Source organism: Lonchura striata, chromosome 2 (assembly GCF_050655825.1).
Source record: "Lonchura striata isolate lonStrDom1 chromosome 2, ASM5065582v1, whole genome shotgun sequence".
In the NCBI taxonomy this organism is placed as follows: Eukaryota; Metazoa; Chordata; class Aves; order Passeriformes; family Estrildidae; genus Lonchura; species Lonchura striata.
Genome location: NC_140704.1, coordinates 68127070 through 68136433, shown reverse-complemented (window position 1 = coordinate 68136433; position 9364 = coordinate 68127070). Strand labels below are relative to the sequence as shown.

The window sequence follows — 9364 nt, the reverse complement described above, 5'->3', positions numbered from 1 at the left end:
CAAAACAACTTTGCTTTATCCCTTACCCACATCTGAAAGCTCTAATCTGGAAACTAAATAAGTGGAGAGAGAGGCAGAAAGGACTGGACTGAGCCATGAGGTTTACATTTAGATATGAATTCTCTCCAAGTTGCTGAAAGCAAATCAAGAATGGATTTTTTAAAATTAAATTTAGAGAAATAAGGCTAGGAAGTCATGTCAGAGTCACATACTGGAAAACTACTTAAAATAAAAGTGCCCTTTGAATACAACTTGGTTGGTATTAATGTAAGTAATTAATCTTTCCCTCCTGAGTCTTCCCTTTCCTCACAGGCATTTCTCCATTTTCTTTTGATCTGTGTCTTCACCTCCTGGCTACCATAGTCACGTTACAGAGCATTCCTTGGCAGCTGCTACTCCCACAGATTATTTTCTACCCGTCTGTGAGCCTGTGGCCACCTCTCATCTCTTGATGTCAGCTCTATGGGAAAAGGACTTCATCACTGTGGCAGCACATGACTTCATAACAGTGACTTCATGGATGGGTAGGCTGAATGAACACAGATGATTCTCCAGTGATATATCATTAATGTCACAGGAGATGGCTCCTTTGGGATGACCCAACACAACACCTAACCAGTACCACACAGGGAAGCCCGTTCCCCGTCTCCAACCCCTCCTCTTCTTCCCTTCTCCCACTGCTTGGCTGGTGCCTCCAGCACCCATTTTGCCTGTGTTTTAACTGAGAAGTGGAATGGGAGCAAATGGCTGGAGGCTGGTGGGAGGAGAGAGGAGGAAAAGAGGGAGCAAACTGACAGCCAGCAGTACTGACTCATGAGATGCTTGGAACAGCAATCTTGCTCAGGAAAATAGACACTGGGAAATCATACAGACTTTTTTTTTTTTTTTTTCTCAGAGGCCTAAAATTAAAGGATCTGGAAACACACAAAGCTATACATAAGTGAGAAACCAAGTCAACTGAACAAAGCCAATTTAAAATAACTAAGTAGGTTTGGTCCCCAAAGCTCACGAGTTATTGGCATGAAGTCTCTCCCCCCATCCTTTTGATTTTCCTAAGGATCACTTCCACTGCCTTGCTTTGCACCACTTTTGCACTGGTACATTCTAAAGGTCCCCTTGCAGAGTAAGACCTGACAGGCACTGAAGCCGAGGAGCATTGTTTTTACTCTAGTGGCTTATACTCTGAGTGGGGCAGCAGGTTTCTTCAGTGCCAAGAATGAAATATCAAATTAATCCAGGAATACACTGAAGGTGTTGGCACATCTACTGCAAACCCCTCTGGGCTCAGTCACGCATCTGAGAACTGCTGATTTTGCCTGCCCACAAGTACAGTGCAAGGGATTTCGGCACTGTGTATTACTCTGTTATGGCTGACAAAGCAGCCTTTCTCAAGCCTGCAAAGAGTTAACCTTGGCTAGCAGCGGAAGGAGGGGGAGAAAACAAAAGACAGCTCATAGGGTGGAATTAAACCCCTGTGCTATTAAAACTGGTAAGGTCAGTATCACTGCTTGCTGAGCTCATAACAGGCCCTAGATTTTCCAAGCATTTTCCATGACCTTGTCTAATCCAAGCAAGGTGCTCCTATAGTTGGTCACACTTGTATAGAAAGAGACTGGGAATGAAAAGGAGAGAGAGGGAGGGAGGAGAGGGAGCAAGAGCTTGAGCCTCACCCTGAAAAGGATTACAGCACGTGCAGTTTTATTTCATGGTCTGCCAAATGCCCCTTGCTGTGTCTCTGAATGGAAAATTGGATAGAAGAGTGAGCTGGAATTTACAGAGCCTTTGAAAAGCAACTGGTGTCAGCATGTGCTCCAAATATGCCAAGTACTTCTTTCAATAGAGAGAAGGCTTCTTTTGGGCTTTATGGGGCACATGACAGTAGGCAGAAGACAACAAACATTGCCCTGCTGTGACCCCAGCAGAGAGAAAAATCTTCCCACATCCCCCGACCTACGAGGCCAACAGAAGGAAATATGATCGCAGCTATTTTCGTCCTATGTGCATCTTGCTGCAGTGCTGTGGCCAACATCTGCTAAATGCAGCTTCAAAAATGCATATTTTCTGGATGAGATGGGAAGGTGGTGTGGCTTGCTGGGTTCTTTCTGGGTGCTTGGCTCCTCTGCCGCAATGGGTCTGCGGTGGGTCCCCATTTCTTTCCTAGAACTGCAAGAGATAGAAATTTTTTGTTTGTTTCTCAAGCTGATAGGTCCCACAGCCCTCCACCTGGGGTTTCCAGTACCAGCTCTGAAACGTGAGGGCTGGCAGCAAGAACATCACACCCGTTGTATGGACATCATGTGCAGCATGGCTGTGACCTTAGCTGGGCTGCATGGGTGTAAAGTGTCTCAGTGGGTTTAGATGAGCTTTCAGCCAAAGAAAGCCTTGTAGCAGTTAGTGCAGAACAGCACTATAAATGCCCTAGTGGTGGATCCTACCAGCCTACAGCCCCCAGTCTAATGCAGCACTGTGACCTGAAAGAGGAGGTGAGACCTAGGGTGGCTGCTAGGCAGTAGAGGAATTCTGTTGGAGTGATACCCATGTGTTTACAGGGAGGTTATATGTTGTTATTCCTTTTACTTGTGAGCTTTGTTTGTTGTTTTTGGAATGGGATAAAGAGAAGAAAATTTGGACTTAAAAATAACTTGTGCGGTCTGATGTACAAAGATAATATACATAACAGCCTAATACATAGATTAGAGGAAAGCACCAGTATATATTTAATTCTGGCTTATTTTTAGGCACGTAAGAAGCTTGCTTCTCCAAGCAAGGGTGTGTTCAGTGGTGTTCTACCCAACGTCAGTAACAATAAAGTGATGTTCATGAGAACCCTTTGCACAATGCTTGGAACACCCTTTTTGCTTGAAGGAGAAACAAGCATAGCCTTACAATACTTGGCTTAGCAAAACCCAGAATGTTTTGGGTCAAAACAGAGAAGTTTCTGTAAAAATGGAAAATATTTACTGAAAGATTCAAATGACTGAAAGTAGTTCTCTGTAATATAAACTGCAAGGCCATCTTTGTTCCAGCATGGGCAGGTCTGTGTCAGCAGTCTGTCCTTGTGAGAGATCCTCATCTGTAACCATCTGACAGGCAAACCACCACATGCACAGATAGGAAAATGCCACATTGTTATGGTTTAAGTTCCTAAAATCATCATCAGAAAGAGGGGGAAGGGGGCAGATAACATTTCAAAATACCAGGGAGTTGCCATATTTTTCCCACTGAAAACTGTTCATAAATAAGTCATCATTTCCTATTCACATTCAGACTTTAAAATGTTAGCTTCACTGAGAAACAACAATAGGGAGTATGTTCAATAGAGTAGCTATATTTTTATAATTGGAAACAAATACTGGTGAAAATGGATCTAAAGAAGCTTGTGTTTAATTTGGCAGAACTTTGACTTTGAGGAAACATGATATTGCAGTACTTTGCGAGAGGCCAGACTAGAGTTAGAGCATGAAAGGGTGCAGTGGGAGGGTGGAGATGCCTGATGGTGGTCTTCACACATTCCATACTAACATTTTCCTTTTCTGACCCTGTCTGTACTTAAAAAACAGTTTCAGCTATAAAATGTGATAATGAAAAACCACAATTGATTGCGTTCATGCCATTGTTGTGATCATGCCATTTGTTCAAAATATGGAATATGAAGGGACAAAATTTCAAGCAAAAGTTAATGATGATGATGGCAGAAAGACTTGACAGATAAATGTGCAACAGCATCCTACAAGGGCTCTACTGTTAAGTCTCCCAGGCACTGTCAGCATACATTCAATGTTAGGCTTCTCCACATAGCGAGTGGTTACTATGATCAAGGTTTAGGAAACTGCTCACTGTGCCCTCTGCATTGATAACACATCTTGCAGCACATCTGACATTTAACTCAGCTTCAAATGGGCATGGATGTCACGCAGGTAGCATATAGTATACATGGCTATGCAAATATGCATGTACATCATATTAATCTTATCTATCTCTTTCTCTTACTTGGAGCTAGAGACAGGTGAAACATCAGTCTGGGGTTGAAGAGAAAAAACATGTTTTTCTTTCAGCTATGCCCTTGCTCTTCACCTTAATGCAGCCTTGAAACTTGCATGTCTAAAGAACAAGGCCCCCAAATAGAGTGTTTTTTAGTATCTGGCTACCAGCAGCCCACATGCATTCAGGTTATGAGCTTCTCAGACACCACAGAAAGGCAGCTCTCCAGTTATTTCTAGCAACCCTAACAAGGGCCAGATGCCAGGTTTACATTTTAGATGTGTCCAGAACGCCCCCATAATGGCACCAACATGCAGAGCACTTTCACAGTGTCCCCTTTGTGACTTTCTCCCCGTGACAAACCCTGGTCTAGACAGTACTGGGCTAGAAATTCCCCTCTCACCAGTCCAGGCAGATGGCATTTATGATCACCTAGGATGTAATGCTAGCTTGAGACCTTTGAATAAATGAATTGGCACGGCTAAAGCTCTGCTGAGAGCTTGCTATGCTCCCGACAGGCTCTGTCAGCTTCTGGGAAAAGCTTTCCAGAAAAGTCTTCGTTTGTCAGCAGATAATAAAGTCTGAGTCGTAAACCACACCAAGCAGGGGTTAGGGTGGAGGATGCTCAATGGGGTGTCAGAGAATTGCCCGCCTGCTAATGTCCCTCCTGCCAGGCTTTTTGCTGATTCTGCTTGAATTTGGTAGGGAAGAGGAGGGGGGGAGAGGAAGGGGGAAAACATTTCTCCTCTGTGGCAGGCAGGTCACTGTGAAGTCATGCTGCCTGTATAGGAAACCCAGCTTGAGTAACCAAAACAAAACCAGAACGAGGCTGCTTTTCTTCATTTAAAGGGGCTCAACTTCTTCTGTAACAAAAACTAGATCTTCTTGTAAAACCCAGGCATGGCTAGCTTTTTTTTCTGCTGGTGGATCCAGTTCTTGTGTTGGTCAGGGAATTGCTGGTCTGCCTTGTTGCACCATTCCTACAAGAAAGAAATGTGCAGCCCAGACTGGGCCTGTTGTTTCAGCCTTTTATTTCAGCATCCCAAGAGGACTATTCCAGATGAACAGCCTCAGTCAAGAGATGAAAGCTTGACTGATAGGATTTAACAAATGGGAGCCCAGATTCTCCCTCCTCTTCTCCCCTGACTAATTTCTTTCTTTCTGGAGGCTTCCTGAAAGAAGAAGGGATTATTAGAGCAGGATTTTGGAAGGCACCTGACATGCAATAACTTTTATAACCCAAGCCCAGTGCCTGGGCACCACAAACAGTGCCAAATAAAAGTAAACCATTCACCCCAATAAACGGTTTGATCTTTATGACCTTTCAGAGCCATTCCCCACAAATCCAAGGGCTCTCTGGGATTAAGGGAGAGCTTGATTGCATGGGGTTGAGAAGTCAGCTGGAGCCAGAGGACACTGGGCACCTTGCAGGGTCAGACCCTTCCCACGCCAGGCGCAGCAGAGCCAGGCGCTTTGCCACTGACCCCAGCGGTGCTGCCATCTCACCCGTGACGTCCATCACACACGGGGGTAGGGGCCCAGATGGCCACGGCAGTGCTAGGCTGTATCTGGAACTAAGCCAGATCCCAAGGTTCATTATCCTTTGTAAATTGTAGGGTGGTGGTGAGGGAAAAAGAAAAAAGAACGGGAACCTTGACCACTTTTAACAGCAGCAAGGCAGTGTTTAATTTTCAATCAAGTACCTAAAACAGACTTCAAAGGGCATTTAAGCCAATGGTTTTATTTTCTCATAGAGTAGGAGGAAAGATGAATAAGCAAGGAGTCAGATCTTTCTCAAAATAATTGCAGCCTTGACATATCTAAATTAGTTTGTAAAAGAAAATTCAGGGGCAGTTGATCTTATTAATTAGAGATGCACCAGGACTGTAATACCTAGTTACTCAAAGGCAGCCTGGAGCTACTAAAATAAAATAAAACAAATCTTCTTTCTTCTCCAGTGAATTCAAAACATACTCCCCTCCCTCTCCTCATTCCCCATTTTACGTAAAAGTCATAACAAATACCTTCGGTTTGGAGGGGGAAGGGAATAAATGTCTATTAAAAACATGTCATGAGTTCCTCCTCCCACCTTACATGTTTCATTGTGTTTATGATGGATTGCACTGTCGTACATGTAATAGGTTTTGTTACAAATGACTGAGAAAACAAGTATCTTCACATTTTAAAAAGCATTACTTAAACACTATTAAAATCCTTTGATGTTGTAGGGCTTCTTTCCAAAGGAAACTAAGTAGTTTTCTTTCTGACTGGGCTTGCAGTTGCTCCTTCTCCACTACAATAATTTTTCCTTGCTGTACTAAGCCATCTCTGTGGAGAGCACTCCACGGGCTTGGGAGAGGAGCTTCTGCCTTGGGAAACTCAGAGCCCAAATAGATGGGTGAAGAAACCCAAAAAGAGAAAGGCAGGGCTGAGCCTCGGGTCACACAGATCATTGTTGCCTGGTGTTGCCCACACACCTGCCTGTGGCAGAGTTGTACATTTATGTGGCACAAGCACAGCTCTACTCAAAAGAGCTGCACCAGGTTTGACCTAACCTGGGACTGCAGGACCCCAGGGTTGTTGGAACCCACATGGGATTGAAAAGGATATGTTGTAACTACAAAGCATCTCTGACATTTGTCCCCAGAGTTTTGAAGGGCACTCTCTTCTCCTTTTTGTGTTTGAAACTTGTATTCACAGAAAAACGTGCTCCATCTCTCCACAAAGTGAAAATCTTCAGGGAACTAACAGGGCTAGAATAGAAAATAAACTTGCTTGTCCTTCCCTGCCTTAATGACAAATGGGTGGTAATTGGTGGACAACTAAAACTGTCTGTAGTCTTGTTTGGGCTAAATAGCCATGCAATCCTTTTTGCTTATGAAGCTCAAGGAAAAGATACTAGGATTGGAGAAGCCATGTCTCTTTATTTTCATAAAAGTGAGACAGCTGGCAGTAAAGTTTCTTCTTCCCAGTCTGCCTGTGTCAGGGTGATCAAGTTTAAAAAGAGAGGACAAAGAACAGCTCCTTTTAAAACAGATATGTCCATTTTAGAGGGGGATGCTTTGCATGGCTGTGCAGGCAATAAACTGACTGGAATGGGGAAGAGTCAGCAGTATGGTGACCTCATGCAGCTCATTTGCTAAAATATTTAGGATTACAAGTATAGTTAAAATTATTATTCCTAGTGTAGGGGGTGGGAAACCTCCCTGCTCTTTTCATCTCTTTCTTCTGTAATTGGATTACAGCTGATTATTTTCCCTTCATTAGCTGAAAGTCTTCCAAACTATTCTGATTTGCAGCAGCTGGAAACCACAGGTCTGACCCTGAATAAAGTAAGAACAGGTGTTGGGGACTAGAGGGGAATAAAGCATCTCACGTCCTGCCCCTGAGGCCTCCCTGTTACTCTGGAAGCGTTATCCCAGGGGGCAGGTGGAATTTTTGGGATCCTCTTTGGAAAAGAGTGCACTATATTTCCCAGCTGACACAGCATCTTTAGTGAATTTTGAACAAAATATTTGCTTAAATACTGTTTAATGCGTATTAAGGCTACAGGACCTGACAAGACATCCCTGTGATAAATCACCCAGAAGACTGCAACAAGAGCTTGCTGGAGGTGAAGCAACCAACACACCACCCCATGAAAAAAAAAAAACCTGTTTTATCTTATAAACCTTAGACAATGCTTTCAAAGCAACTAAGAAAGTTCTGTGAAACCCAGCACAGATTTCTCCCTTGGTACAGGAGTCAAAAGGCAGAGCAGAGCTGGCCAGGCTGCAAGGGACAGTGTACCTTACACTACCAGTGTATATTGATGTGGCCACAGTAAAAGGACAGCTCATCTGTTAAGAACCTGACATAATCCTCAACAAAAGTTAACTATTGTAGAATTATTGTTGAGTTTTGAGTAGTAAACATGGCATAAACTAGACTAACAGAAATGCACTGGTACAGAGAACAAGAACAAAGCAGTCCCTAAGGTGCTGAGATGCTGAAGGGGTTGCAGTTCTCCTGTTCAGCTGGACCCTGACTCACTGGCACCCCAACATTGTGTCAGGAGCTGCCACAATGAACAAAAACAAATGGCTCATTGCACTTGTGTCTGGAATCATTCTTTTTCACAAGAATATCAGTAATCTTTAAATTTCTAATCCTCATTCTTGCAGAGTTAAACTTGACTCATGCAAATCTGTAAAGATCAAAGTACAGTAGCATTTTTTTAAAACCGCAGAAATCAAACTCAAAATTCAAACACAGCCTGCTTTTCATTTTCTAAACATGTATTTATTAATTTTAAGCAATACATGAGTTTGCAAGGAGACTTTTTGACATGTTTTTTGAAAATGCTGATGTAAGTAAATTGATCTTGAGGGGTTATTAAACAGAAGCAGAGTGTGACTTGCTGGAGCATACTTTCACAATGACTGATGCTATATCTGTCCAGCTGTGAAAATGAAGGGATGTATGCACATATATGTACTCATATATATATATATAAGTAAATATTTATAGATGTAAAAATAAACCTAATGGTTACACAGATTGCAATTGTCAGAGATGGTAGGAATACCAAAGCTATTAAAGGCACAAAGTTCTTAAGTATTTTGTCCGATGTTAGACACTGCAATCATAAAAGCTGCTCACTCCTAATGGAAAGCCCAGACAAGTTTCACAGAAGCAGCAAGACAAAAGACAAACCTTTCTGCACAGTCACATTGTTTTTCTTGGATTTAGTTCAAATGTAAAATGAAAACAAGTTCTCATATCCAGGAAGCTGCAGTAAACATTGAGTCCATCCCTGTGTATTGTCAATAGAAGCCTCGATGCAGGAAACACTCACCACATGCTCAAGCCTTTCTTCAAAAGTCTTCTTGCAAAAGTTTTGTAGATCGTTCAGGGCTAGAAACCCTTAGACTAAAGAAGGACAAAAGGACAAGAAAAAGGAACTGCAAACTTCATCTTGCTCACATAATGCTTTACCACAAAAGGAGAAAATGCAAACTACACGTTTACCTTGACGGTAGCATATAACTGTAGTTTGTGGGGTAAAGAATGAAACCAGCTTGTGGAAGTTGTTCCAGAAGAAGTTGCTTCAGAGAACAAACTGAAGGATAAAAAGGTGATTGGTATTTTTCATAAAGAGGCATTGAATGTGTTTCTCTGTGCCTCTCCCACAATGTAGTCAGATTTTTCAGAGGACTACCCCTCAATACTGGAGGTGGGCCCCCATGGTGAGTACTCGGTGCTCCTTGGCAGCTGCCCCAGCAGCAATGGTGGTGACTGGCCCAGAACCACCTGGGCTGTGATTTGAGACTCTCACCACTGCACAATGAGAGTAAGCCAGCACCACTAACACACTTTCTCAGTTACTTGAGGTGGTTCTCAT

General features: G+C 43.0%; 1 long non-coding RNA gene across 1 annotated transcript in view; it reads right to left on the bottom strand.

The window, feature by feature from the left end:
• Positions 1 to 1310: 1310 nt before the first annotated feature.
• Positions 1311 to 9364, bottom strand: part of LOC146768289 (uncharacterized) — a 55339-nt gene continuing 47285 nt past the window's right edge. The window contains exon 3 of the long non-coding RNA XR_014952724.1: positions 1311 to 2163. This is a non-coding gene — a long non-coding RNA (uncharacterized LOC146768289). The remainder of the gene's footprint in view (positions 2164 to 9364) is intronic.